Source organism: Littorina saxatilis, linkage group LG14, assembly GCF_037325665.1.
Source record: "Littorina saxatilis isolate snail1 linkage group LG14, US_GU_Lsax_2.0, whole genome shotgun sequence".
NCBI lineage: Eukaryota > Metazoa > Mollusca > Gastropoda > Littorinimorpha > Littorinidae > Littorina > Littorina saxatilis.
In genome coordinates this window covers 24,154,646-24,168,341 of record NC_090258.1, presented here as the reverse complement: position 1 = coordinate 24,168,341, position 13,696 = coordinate 24,154,646, and the positions used below count along the sequence as shown (strand labels likewise).

Sequence of the window (13,696 nt, the reverse complement as noted above, 5' to 3'; positions counted from 1 at the left end):
GACTTCCAGATATAATTATAACACGATCATATATGTGTTCTCTGGTTGCATGTTTGTTCAGTGTCTTGTCCCCACATAAAGCATATTAACTCTACCTGTCCTAAAGCAAGTTGCAGTTCTAAGAGGACGTTAAAACTAGTTATCATCATCAACACACACACACACACATATGAAAGAACCCATGTATATTTTTATGATTGTTGTTTTGGTCTGAATACAATTTGGAATCTTACTACACTCTTGTTAATTGATTTTACATTTTGTTGTCAGAAGTATTTTGTTCGTCGGTTCGTGTCTGGTGCGTGTGGTTTGAATGCCGTCCTGTCAAATGTCTTTTAAAAACACATTCACGGTAACATCTTCGACGCAGACACAGACAGTTAGGAAGGGCTCCTTATATGGACCACTTTTTGTTTCATGCTGATAACTAGCTTGTTTTCTTGCGAAGAAGTTTTATTTTGTGTTTGGTAGTCCTTTTCTCTTAGGTTAACCGTTAGGCCTTATTAGAGTGAAATAGCTTTGATAAACATTCAACAAAAATTAAATACAGACAAAATCACAAATGGTCCATAATAGGAGCCTGGGCGCCTAATATGGATCAGTGAAGCGGCCTTCACAAATCACTGTAAAAAGCCCCCTATACTTCAAAATAACATGATACAACTTAGTGTACAAGTCAGTCTAATTCAAATATGCTTTAGATTGATCTGTTTCGGGTTGATGAGAGCATTATTTGAAGCACACCAGGAAACTAAAGAAGCTTATCAAAAACAGAGTGAAAATAAGTGAAATTATCAACTTCCACGAAAAGAAGACTTTTTTTTTTAAATCTCGAGGACTAGTTATAGGTTATTTCCAGCAAGCTTCTTAATGAATTATTGAAAATAGCTTTTAGCTTTTTTTTCTCGATTTGTTGAAGGTGGTCCATATTAGGGGACTCGCACATACTTTGAGATCTTGCTAATATTTTTTGTTTGCACGGTAAAAACTCGGGGTCAACCCTGCTAAAATGTAACAAATGCGGTCTTAGCTGTCATATATAGCAATTTTTGTGTGATAAAAGCTTTGGCTGTGGACAGAAACGAGTCCGTTTTCGGCGGCAAAGCCGTTTAGAGTGAACGCTGCCAAACTGAGTGAAAAAAAAGAGAAAAAGCCTAACGGTTTTGAGATTTGTGTTTCTGCAATACAGCGAACAAAACTTTTTTGAGCGCTCAAGCGCCGTTAGTTTTTCAGAACAGGAGGTGGTCCATATTAGGAGCCGGTCCATATTAGGAGCTACGTGAAGCTACCACCGCTCGGCTTTACACACACACACACACTTTTAATTAGTTGCTTTTGGCAGCGCACACGGCCTCATCATCTGAACTTGAAACAAGATCGCGTAAGGCGAAAATACAATATTTAGTCAAGTAGCTGTCGAACTCACAGAATGAAACTGAACGCAATGCCATTTTTCAGCAAGACCGTATACTCGTAGCATCGTCAGTCCACCGCTCATGGCAAAGGCAGTGAAATTGACAAGAAGAGCGGGGTAGCAGTTGCGCTAAGAAAGATAGCACGCTTTTCTGTACCTCTCTTTGTTTTAACTTTCTGAGCGTGTTTTTAATCCAAACATATCATATCTATATGTTTTTGGAATCAGGAACCGACAAGGAATAAGATGAAAGTGTTTTTAAATTGATTTGGACCGAATTTAATTTTGATAATAATTTTTATATATTTAATTTTCAGAGCTTGTTTTTAATCCGAATATAACATATTTATATGTTTTTGGAATCAGCAAATGATGGAGAATAAGATAAACGTAAATTTGGATCGTTTTATAAATTTTTTTTTTTTTTACAATTTTCAGATTTTTAATGACCAAAGTCATTAATTAATTTTTAAGCCACCACGCTGAAATGCAATACCGAAGTCCGGGCTTCGTCGAAGATTACTTGACCAAAATTTCAACCAATTTGGTTGAAAAATGAGGGCGTGACAGTGCCGCCTCAACTTTCACGAAAAGCCGGATATGACGTCATCAAAGACATTTATCCAAAAAATGAAAAAAACCGTTCGGGGATTTCATACCCAGGAACTCTCATGTCAAATTTCATAAAGATCGGTACAGTAGTTTAGTCTGAATCGCTCTACACACACACACAGACACACGCACATACACCACGACCCTCGTTTCGATTCCCCCTCGATGTTAAAATATTTAGTCAAAACTTGACTAAATATAACAACTACAAAACACAACAACGTACAACAACAGCATGGTTGTGCCTGTCGGGTTATCAGTCACCATAAGGTGCCTGTACTTGTCAGTCTCTCTTTTTAGATCAGTGCCAGTGGCCTGTGCCGGCGATAGTTTGGTAACGTCGCGCAGACCGCGCATGCGCCATGTACAGTAAACTGTTATCACAAATGGCGGATAAATCTAACTCGTGCAAAGAAACGTTTCAAAACCAAGCTTTATGGACGTTTTTATGACTACGTACTCCAGCAGACATCAACTTGAGGTCGACGTGTGTGGGGTTTGCTCAAAATACGTAAGTATTCGTCAGCCGTTTGGCTTCTCGAATTAAGTTTCAACTTTGTCTCTGTCTCGAACCACAGGCGGAAGGTATTCACTCAATCACTGGACCACAACTTCCTTTAAATGTACAGTGTTTGGTATTGAGTATGAAAGTAGTCTTGTGGTCCAGTGGACGATACCTTTCGCCTGTGCTCGAACCAAATACTAAGCTTACCAGTTACCACACTGTCAGCACTGATACATTTGTACAGGTAAACATGGCTGTTTGCTGAAAATCAGTCTTTGTGAAAAATTGCAATGATGTCTCTGAAGTTTGATTCAGTCCCTAATTCATTCAGTGATTCATTTTGATGGGACGTCAACCCATGGTGAGACTAATAATGATATTTGATCGTATTCTGCCAGTGCCATTGCCAACTGCCATTGTTGTTCTTGTGTGCACTAATTAGTAATTTACTAGCAATAGGAGTTAGAGTTCTACTATAGTAGTATTTTACTAAATCATTACTACTAGTACTAAATACTACTGCTACTACTAGCTTTAAACAAGCTATGGTTTGAATGACCAGCTAAATGCTAATAGTTAATAAGTACATTATTTTTGCATCAGCGAGGTATACATAAATTTAACGAAGTGGATTCACAGCGCGCGTCGCGTTGTGCAGCGTTGCGATTTACAACGCGCTGCACTACGAGGAACGCTGCGATTCACGACGCGCGATGTATTCTGCCGATACATTTCCTTCACAATCGCAAAGTTTACAACAGCTACATCTATCTGATCTATTTGAGAAATAAAACTGTCAATAAAACGAAAAACAGAGCTGAGCCATTCTCTCTCTCTCACTCTTTCAACTGAATTCACCAGTATATCGCCGCGTCGATGTAAAAACGTGCCTACCTCTGCTGAACAATCCTTCTCATTGCGGTCAATGCGCATGCGCCAATCTTGGACTTACAAAAATGCGACCCTTTGACCGATCGAACCATGGGTTAGGGTAAGGCTAAGGTTGTTCACGACCTGATTAATCTCCCCATGTTAGCGCATGCGCATTGACCGCAATGAGAAGGATTGTTCAGGCAGAGTTTTCAGTTTGTGACACCGACCTTGAATACTTGGCAGTCATACTCATACTCATATCACTACATGTCATTGCAATGGCTTCTACTATATATATGGAAAGGAGCTGAGTTTTTAAACTGGGATGACGTTTTTAAACAATTATCCGAGTACAGTGCCGCGGAACTGTTAATCGGTGTCACACCAGTTTAACACTTCAGCAGCCATTTTGGAATTCGCGCATGCGCAGATCATTTTTTCAGCGTGGGTTTTTTTCCAGTTGATTTGAACGCGTATATATATATATATATTCAGTCTGCATAAAGTGCAATTTTGTAGTCTTGCAGCCCTGAAGTTGCTTTCAAAGAAAGACTGTAAAATGTTGCTGATAATCATGCATACATGTACAAAAATAAAGCGCATCAACAATCTGCGCTGGTGAGAGCAATAGCTGGGAATCGCTGCGCTGCACAACGTGCCGCGCTCTGTGAATTGCCGCGCTGCACAGCGCGCTGCGCTCTGTGAATCGCTTGCCTAAATTTAAATATTTTATTAAACAAGAAGAGCAAACGCTCGATCGAGTCACTTTCGTAGTTCTGAATATTATATGAGGCATCAGATGGACAGGAAGAAATTGCTATTCACAACACAATGAGTCACGTTCACATAAAATTTGAGCCCGGTCACTTTTATAGTTTACGAGAAAAGCCCAACGTTAAGTTGTGTGTTGCCGAACAGAAAAGGCTAGTTATCTCCCTTGTTTTTCTGATAACGTTCGTAAAAGGCTACAGATGTAAATACTTTGATGTAAAGAATAATCCTACAAAGTTTCAATCACATCCGATGAACTTTGTCAAAGATATAAAATGTCTAATTTTTCCTTTGACGCTGACCTGTGACCTTGAAAAAGGTCAAAGGTCAACGAAACCATCGTTAAAGTGTAGAGGTCATTGGAGGTCACGACTAAACAAAATATGAGCCCGATCGCTTTGATAGTTTCCGAGAGAAGTCCAACGTTAAGGTGGTGTCTACGGACGGCCGGCCGTCCGGCCGGCCGGCCGGACAGACTAACACTGACCGATTACATAGAGTCACATTTTCTCAAGTGACTCAAAAAATACCGCATGGTTTTGCTTGACCAAATCATTTATCAGCTAACAATATGCTTTTATTTCAGTTGGACCTGACTTGAGCATGGTTCCGTTGTCTCCGCAACAACAGATTGGTTACTCAAGAATTGCAGGCATGTCCAGTTTGCAGCATGTGCAGGCTGACCCCGCTGAGTGTGAAGATCTGATGGCTGATCTAGACACAACATAAGCTGCTTGACACTATTCCAAGGTAAGCAAGAAGCTTTGAAAATAGTTACTTAAGTGTTACTTAGTAAGTGTACATTTTTGTGGGTGAACCATCGGTAACCGTCCCCGTCCCCCCCCCCCCCCCCCCCCCCCCCCCCTCGACACCCCCACCCACACATACAAACACGCACACAAACTTGGGTTTGTACTACAACTATTAGTATTAACTACTCTTCATAAATGAGTTATGTAATTCATCAGAGGTTTGAAGTCATTATGGTTTTGCAAATTAGTAAGAGACTATGTGGGTGCATGGATTCAGTAATGCGCAATTAATACATGCAATACTCCTGCTGGTGAGTTCACTACAAACAGGTACTACATTAGAACTGATCTATGTTATTTGTTAATGAGGATGATTAATCGTAATCTCACTGTCAAACTGTCATGATACTATTGCCATTGACAGGGCTAGATCACTTCATAAAGTTATTTTAGTAAGTAATCATATGATATTGATAATTTTGATAAAGTGATTTACTGACGGTGACAATGACATGTTATCTTCATACTATTCCAGGTACAAGATGCTAAACGTGCAGATATCAAGGGCTTGGGATTTCGGCTCCTGGAGATGCTACTTGTAACTCTTTTGTGAGTACCGATGTATACTGGGTGTTTTCTCAGTTTTTGTCCGCTGTCAGTGTGAGATTTATATTGTGGTACAGTGGAACCCCCCTGTTAAGACCCCCCAATTTAAGACTCCCTCCTTTTAAAGACCTTGTTTTCTCAGACTTTCTGTTCACAACCTCTGTAAAATTACCCCCCTTTTAAGACTCCCTCCTTTTTAAGACTGAATTTTCTCAGATTATTGTAGGTCTTAAAAGGGGTGTTCCACTGTATAACCTGTTTTTCTAGTTTCATGGTTTAGCCACGACTCACTTTGAATGAGGGTCATCTGCCAGGCATTTAGCTGATTATCTGATAGTGATAAGTGATATTTATTAATTTGCTATTTATAAATTACAGTTGCAGTAAACTAACACTGTCGCACAAAGTATGTGACTTTAAAAAAAGATTTGTTTGTAATCATGTGAGCTCTGTCCACTAGATGATGGAGAAGGGAATTTTTCCAGTTGAGTCTGCAACATGGATTTTTCTCTCTCAGGATAACAAATACAGCAGGGTTCGTACAGGTCATGGAAAACCTGGAAAGTCATGGAATTTGATTTTTAATTTTCCAGGCCTGGAAAGTCATGGAATTTCAATTCAAGTCATGGAAAGTCATGGAATTTAAAAAAAATAAAAAAGAAAGAAAAATTAACCTTTAGCACGCCAGCGGCGATTTTCGTTGCCCAGCCATTCCACCACCACCCCCCGCGATTTGCGTCTCCAGCACAAGGCTTGTTCGTATGACCAACTTCTCGTTCATATTTGCATACGAGAATAACGGTATTTTTAACGGCACTTGAGCCAAAGCGAGGCTCACTTCCTTCCGTTATCTCGTCGTGTCGTCTGCGCTGCATTTGAGTCGGTTTCGTCGAAGTTTTTTGTTTTTGCATCGATAAAGTACTTTAGCGCTTCGACAAGAAAGATGGAGGATGATGAGTTTGAAACTTTCTTTCAGTTGTTTCTTGACAACAAAAAGTATGCGGAATTGGAACGAATTACCGAGGAAGATCTTCGCAATGAACTGTGTATCGCGGTGAAAAAAATGACAGTTCGTCAAGTCACAGTGACGGTTACGAAACAGAATTTACGAAAGTGCAGATGGATACAAACAGTGGCTGGTCCAGTTTAGTGAAATGACAGGACCAGCAAACATTACCGATAATCTGACTGCCTAGCAAATGCTTGACTTGCTTGTCGAAGAGACACTGCGTAGAAACTGACTCAAATTCAGTGCAAAGCAAGCCAGTGTCAAAACTGGCAGTGACAAGACGTAAAAAGTTTGCGTGTTCGAAAATGGCGACCTGTGGATCTAGTCATGGAAAATGTTATTGAGGCTCATGAAAAAGTCATGGAATTTTGTTTCTAAAAAGCAGTGGGGACCCTGTACAGTATGGAAGGAAAAATTTAGGGTTGGTGTGGCGATAACAATAAAGATATGTCATAGTGACTTGACTAATTGATTTGAATTCTGCTGCAGGTCAGTCGCTACTACAACTTCGAGGAAATACGACAGGACACCCTTCAGCTTGCTGCACCATGGTGTCTCTTGGAGAACAGCAAGGAACAGATACAGGTGGGGTCGGTTGGGATACCGTAAACAGACTATTTTGTTTTGTTGGCCTTAGCATAGAGTCTGGGGATGTGAGATGTGCATGATGTGTTGTTTGAATCTGACAGTGATTGTATGAATTTTTTATACATGTATTGTTGTCACGCGCTTTGAACTTCTGATAAGGCGCTTTATAAATGCCCGTTATTATTATTATTATTATTATAATAAATAGATACACACTTGTAAACTTATGTTAGTTTTCACACGTGAGCATGAAGGAATGTGCCTTTATGAGGAATGTATAGTGGCTTGCAATATTGAATTTGAGGGATGTTTGCAGTTATATAATATATTAGCACAGCTCAGTTTTCTTGAGGGTTCCATGAGAACAGTGAAATTCTCCTTTGAGGACTGAAAAATATCTTGGATAATTGGTCTTAATTGGAGGGGGGGGGGTTTAAAAAAATAAGTACATTCACATGTGTTTTTCATTTTCACTGTGTTAAGGTGGGGAGGTCCTTCTCTACTTCTTTCTTTGTTTTCCCATTGACATATTTTTGTTCTTGTCTATATTTTTTACATAGGTTCACCATTAGTCCTCATCCCCAGCCGACTGTTTCCGCTGAAGCCGTGAAGGATACTTCTTCATGTAGGCGTGGACATCTTTTTCGTCGCCATGCAAGGCTTCCAGTACCATATAATTTTGTGAATACAGGGATGCAAAATAGCCGCCAAACGGCGAAAAAATCGCCGTTTTTACTTTTTGAAATCGCCGTTTTTCATGCACAATCGCCGAAAAAAAAGAGGAAAAATGTAAACCGAGCATGCCTCTCGGTGTTTATTCTCAAGCGGGCGAATCCGAAAGCCGTATTCTTAAACGGGCGAAACTGTAAACCGTTTGTCATTTCCAAACACGTGAGCGCGGGCGCGTTAAACTTGTGCCTTCCCGAAAAATGGCTTCGTGCATGAAGTTCGTTGAACGCGGGTTTGAAAAGAAAATCAAGGAAAACGCACGCAAAGAACGAGTGGAAATGGGAGTGGTTGGACAGAAACGTCAACGAGCAAAGAGTAGGCGATGTCATCCGCAAAATTGAAAAAGCCGGAAACGCATTTTGTGTCACTTTAGAGAAGGTGTTTAGTGGCTTCAGTGACAGTAAGGATACGATCTGCATTGTGTGCCAGGGATTTGAGACTATGACTGCTAAGACACAACCATTTTTTTAATTGTCTGTCAGAGACAAAGTTTTAAAGTTTCAAATACATCCAAAGCAAAGGGATTTTTACAGTTGCCATTACAGACTTTGTGACTTGCCAATGCCTTCTTGTCAGTGCCATGGATTGATACAGCTTGCAAAAACGAGTGAGTCAACATATCTCTGTCTCCCTGTCCCACTCTCTCCAAGCAATGTCATGTGGCTGCTTTGTACAAGTATATGATTGTCCATATTTTCAATGATCAGAAGACAGAACACTCTAGTCTAATGACTGTTCATTTGGTAAAAATATTAGTGGTACTAAACTCTATAAGCAGTAATTTTTCTAAAGTAAATTTAGTAAAACAGTAAGTATTGTACATTATTTTAGACACTGTGAATATAAATTTTTTTTAGGGTAATATTGCCGTTTATGCATGTTTTTGGTCATTAATTTGTTCATTATGCTTCAGCTTCAGGGGGCGCTGCCCCCTGAACCTCCGCCAGGGCGTTGCCCCAGGACCCCACTGGGGGCCTTCGGCGGCCCCCAGACCCCCGCCACTTTTCCTCTTTTTTTTAATTTTTTGTTTGCATCCCTGGAATACTCTGGGGACCTGTCATCGACTTTGGAAGGACGCTTTATTTTATAACACTTTGTACCCCATCTTTGTTGACCAAGATTTTTTAAGCCGAGACCAGCTGTGCTGCAGCAGGTCACTCAGAATTCTAGAAACTGTGTATCAACAGGCTAGAATGCTGGCGTTAGATCAACGTTACAGGAAGCGACTGAAGCTAACCGTCTAGGCAGGATGCGGATATGTGCCGAATGAGAACAGATGCAATGTACATAGTGACTGTGTGTACAGATATATATATATATCCATACCTGAACTTTGTTAGATAAATTATCAATCAATCAATCAATATGAGGCTTATAGTTATATCACGCGTATTCCGTGGGTACAGTTCTAAGCGCAGGGATTTTGTTTTGATTTTTTTTTTATGCAATTTATATCGCGCACATATTCAAGGCGCAGGGATTTATTTATGTCGTGTGAGATGGAATTTTTTTACACAATACATCACGCATTCACATCGGCCAGCAGATCGCAGCTATTTCGGCGCATATCCTACTTTTCACGGCCTATTATTCCAAGTCACACGGGTATTTGGTGGACATTTTTAGCTATGCCTATACAATTTTGCCCGTCGCGATATAACCTTCGTGGTTGAAAACGACGTTAAACACCAAATAAAGAAAGAATACAATTTTGCCAGGAAAGACCGTTTTGTCAATCGTGGGATCTTTAACGTGCACCCCCAATGTAGTGTACACGAAGGGACCTCGGTTTTTCGTCTCATCCGAAAGACTAGCACTTGAACCCACCACCTAGGTTAGGAAAGGGGGGAGAAATAAATAGCGGCCTGACCCAGGGTCGAACACGCAACCTCTCGATTCCGAGCGCAAGTGCGTTACCACTCGGCCACCCATGCCGGTTGTTATGATCGCCACATTTTAGGTCCCCCCCTCCCCCCCTTTTCAAACTTCCCCGCTTTTAAGACCTTACGTTTTTGGATTTTCTGTTCACAACCTGTTGTGCATTTACCTACATATTAAGCAGTGTTTCTTGTATAGAATATAGTCAATGTTTGTAAAGATTTTAGTCAAGCAGTATGTAAGAAATGTTAAGTCCTTTGTACTGGAAACTTGCATTCTCCCAGTAAGGTCATATATTGTACTACGTTGCAAGCCCCTGGAGCAGTTTTTTGAGTCACTTGAGAAAATGTGACTATGTAATCGGTCAGTGTTAGTCTGTCCGGCCGGCCGGCCGTCCGGCCGGCCGTCCGTAGACACCACCTTAACGTTGGACTTTTCTCGAAAACTATCAAAGCGATCGGGCTCATATTTTGTTTAGTCGTGACCTCCAATGACCTCTACACTTTAACGATGGTTTCGTTGACCTTTGACCTTTTTCAAGGTCACAGGTCAGCGTCAAAGGAAAAATTAGACATTTTATATCTTTGACAAAGTTCATCGGATGTGATTGAAACTTTGTAGGATTATTCTTTACATCAAAGTATTTACATCTGTAGCCTTTTACGAACGTTATCAGAAAAACAAGGGAGATAACTAGCCTTTTCTGTTCGGCAACACACAACTTAACGTTGGGCTTTTCTCGGAAACTATAAAAGTGACCGGGCTCAAATTTTATGTGAACGTGACTCATTGTTTTGTGAATAGCAATTTCTTCCTGTCCATCTGATGCCTCATATAATATTCAGAACTGCGAAAGTGACTCGATCGAGCGTTTGCTCTTCTTGTTGATTAGTGCTTTTGTGAACAAGAAACAATTGACAAGTGGCACTATCCCATCTTCCCCCTTTCCTCTATCCCATCTCCCCCTTTTCCTGTCGCAATATAACCTTGAATGGTTGAAAACGACGTTAAACAACAAATAAAGAAAGAAAAGAATTCATCAACGAGTGATTACTGCCTCACCATAGCAGTTAGGCCAGTCTTACTAACTCTTACTTTTATTAATGTGCCGTGATGCAAAGACGTTGAGCAGTTTTCAGATGTTTATGAATCTAGGGCTTTCAAAATTTACTGACATGTTGGACTCCATGACATCCAAACATGAAGTTCAGTTACCCCTTTTCAACTTTGAAGGTCACATTGTAGGCGAATTTTTAGCAAAAAGTTGGAACATTGGTGTGACTGTTCTTACTCACAAGGGAAGTGATTTAGTTATTTGCTGATTTTTATTTTGTATGGCCTTCTTTCACCCATTTAATCATTCATAAATGTTCATACCCAAGGGAAGTAATTCACATATATATCTATGGCCAATGTTTTCACAGGGCATCTGCCCCCCCCCTCCCCACCCAACACACACTCACATGGGCTAAAACTTACATGGCTTTTATGGGTATGACGCTCGTAATCACAAGGGAAGTAATTTACTGATGGTGTGTTTTCATTTCATGTGGCCTTCACCGATTTGAATAATTTATTTTAGCTTATCCAATTATAGTGTGGATGAACACTGTCTCCACTCAAAATAGTCCTTTGCTATTGTACATTGTGAATCAGCATTTTTGTTTTTGTCCTGTTTGAATAAAGTGCAATAATTTTACAACCAAAGTGTTAATGTTAAAGATGTTTACATAATGTGTGAAGGATGATGCATTTGAAAACTAATATTGTTAAATGTCAATTGACCTGTGACAAGTCAGCAAAGTGCAATATCCAAGCATGAAACCCACACACAATTCCCAAACAACATGCTTTCTTTTCCACAAAATTCCATCCAGGTGAAAACAATTATGTGAACGTCATAACATGGTGTTTTTTTACATTAATAATCAAGCCTAACACCAACTAACATGGTGTTAATAGGCATTTGAGCAAGCTTTAACACCAACATAACATGGAGTTAATAGGCATTTGAGCAATCTTTAACACCAACATAACATGGGGTTTTGCATGTTAAACCAGCAATAACATGATGTTAATCACATTACAAGCAAGCTGTAACACCACCAAAACAAGCAGTTTTGCAAGTTAAGTCTACGATAACATGATGTTACTTGGCGTTAAACCAAAGCTTTAATGCCATCAAAACTTGACATTTTTGCATGTTACAGACATGCTGTAACATGGTTTAACATGATGTTTTGACCGTCGCAAAACGCGCTGAAATTCCAGGCAATTTCGCAGCGATAACTTCAACAAAATCCAATCAAAATCTGGCGTTGTCGTGAACACCAAAATGTGATAAACCCATTGAAACTTGAAGTTTTGTTGGGATTTTGAGTAGTTTTGTAAGATACAAAACGCCACTTTTCGCCCAGTGATCATTCCTACCAAATAACATGCCTACAATACATATACCGTTCTCTCAAACAACGGTCTTCTAAAGCATTCACACATCAAAAATCTTCCCCACCATTCCAACTCACAAAACAATCTACTTGAACATTCAAATATATCCTCCCCCCAAGCAGCATATTATTCTTTTCACCGCCTACCCATTTACAGAAAGAAAATTGTTTTAACCTACCAGCAAAAGAATCCTCACATTCCGGAAAGATTTCCGGCCGTGACAGACATGTCACAAAACAACGGCATTAAAAACACGCCGCACCAAATACACGCTCTTCTTCCCTCAAAGATTCCAAGCAAAAGCACAGTTTTAGCGTTCACATCCTGTGCACCGGTGTCACAAGATTAACCCATTCCACTCGAGGGGTGTTAGGCAGCCCCACTTTCTTTAATTAGTGCCTAACGTCAACTTCAACTATTCAACTTTACATCGCGGCGGAGGGAAAAAAGGAGATGGAATAAAGCCACCTGTCAATTGTTTCTTGTTCACAAAAACATTAATCACAAAATTAACTCCAGAGGCTTGTATCAAAAAAAACAATCGTTTTACCTATGCAAATTTTAGAATCGGCTATTCCGCGAGACCAATTCAATAGAAATGAAACTCAGTCTCGGAAACCTTAATGGATCCCCGATAGTACAGAGGTACCACGAGTTCACACGGATGCACACAAGTGCATGTGTACCGTAACTCGTTCCCAAGCTCACATCTATATTTGATAGATCCTTTATAAAATCATTTCGCAGTTCAGTGAACTTTTGACATCCGTCCAGGAAGTGAATTTCATCTTCAATAACGTGTGTGTGTGTGTGTGTGTGTGTGTGTGTGTATAACGCGATTCCGAGAAACTACTGTACCGATCTTTCTGAAACTTAAGTATGTTATCTCCAGACTTTTTTTAAATGTTGTTGATAAATGTCTTTGATGACGTCATATCCGGCTTTTTGTGAAAGTTGAGGCGGCACTGTCACGCTCTCAATTTTCAACCAAATTGGTTGAAATTTTGGTCAAGTAATCTTTGACGAAGCCCGGACTTTGGTATTGCATATCAGCATGGAGGCTTAACAAATAATTGACGAGTTTGCTCATTAAAGTTGTCATTAAAATCAAATTATTGCGAACAGATTTAAAATTGATTGCATGGTATTCTTCATCAATTTCTAAATCTAAAAATAGATACATATGTCACGTTTACTCTTAAAATGTGATCACAATTAACGAAAATAGATTAATTAGTACTACAATTAAAATTTATAAAATCGATCGAAAAATGATTTCATCTTATTATTTATTACTTCCTGATTCCTAAAACATATAGATATGATATGTTGTATTCAAAACAAGGTCAAAAAGTTAACAAGAATACAGAAAAGCGCGCTTTCCTGCTAAGCCCAATACGCTACCGCGCTATTCTTGCTTGTCTATTACAATGCGTTTTGCACGTGGGAGGTCAGCGATTTCCTTCTCGCGGCGATTGACGAAGCTGTATTGTCTTGGTGAAAAAATGCAG

The 13,696-nt window shown here is 39.8% G+C and overlaps 1 long non-coding RNA gene across 1 annotated transcript; it reads left to right on the top strand.

The window, feature by feature from the left end:
* The first annotated feature begins 2,371 nt into the window (after window positions 1–2,371).
* LOC138947419 (uncharacterized) lies at window positions 2,372–11,444 on the top strand. The gene is made up of 5 exons (XR_011449654.1): window positions 2,372–2,537; window positions 4,762–4,925; window positions 5,463–5,536; window positions 7,032–7,127; window positions 7,691–11,444. It is a non-coding gene; the product is annotated as an uncharacterized lncRNA (long non-coding RNA).
* The last annotated feature ends 2,252 nt before the right edge of the window (window positions 11,445–13,696 follow it).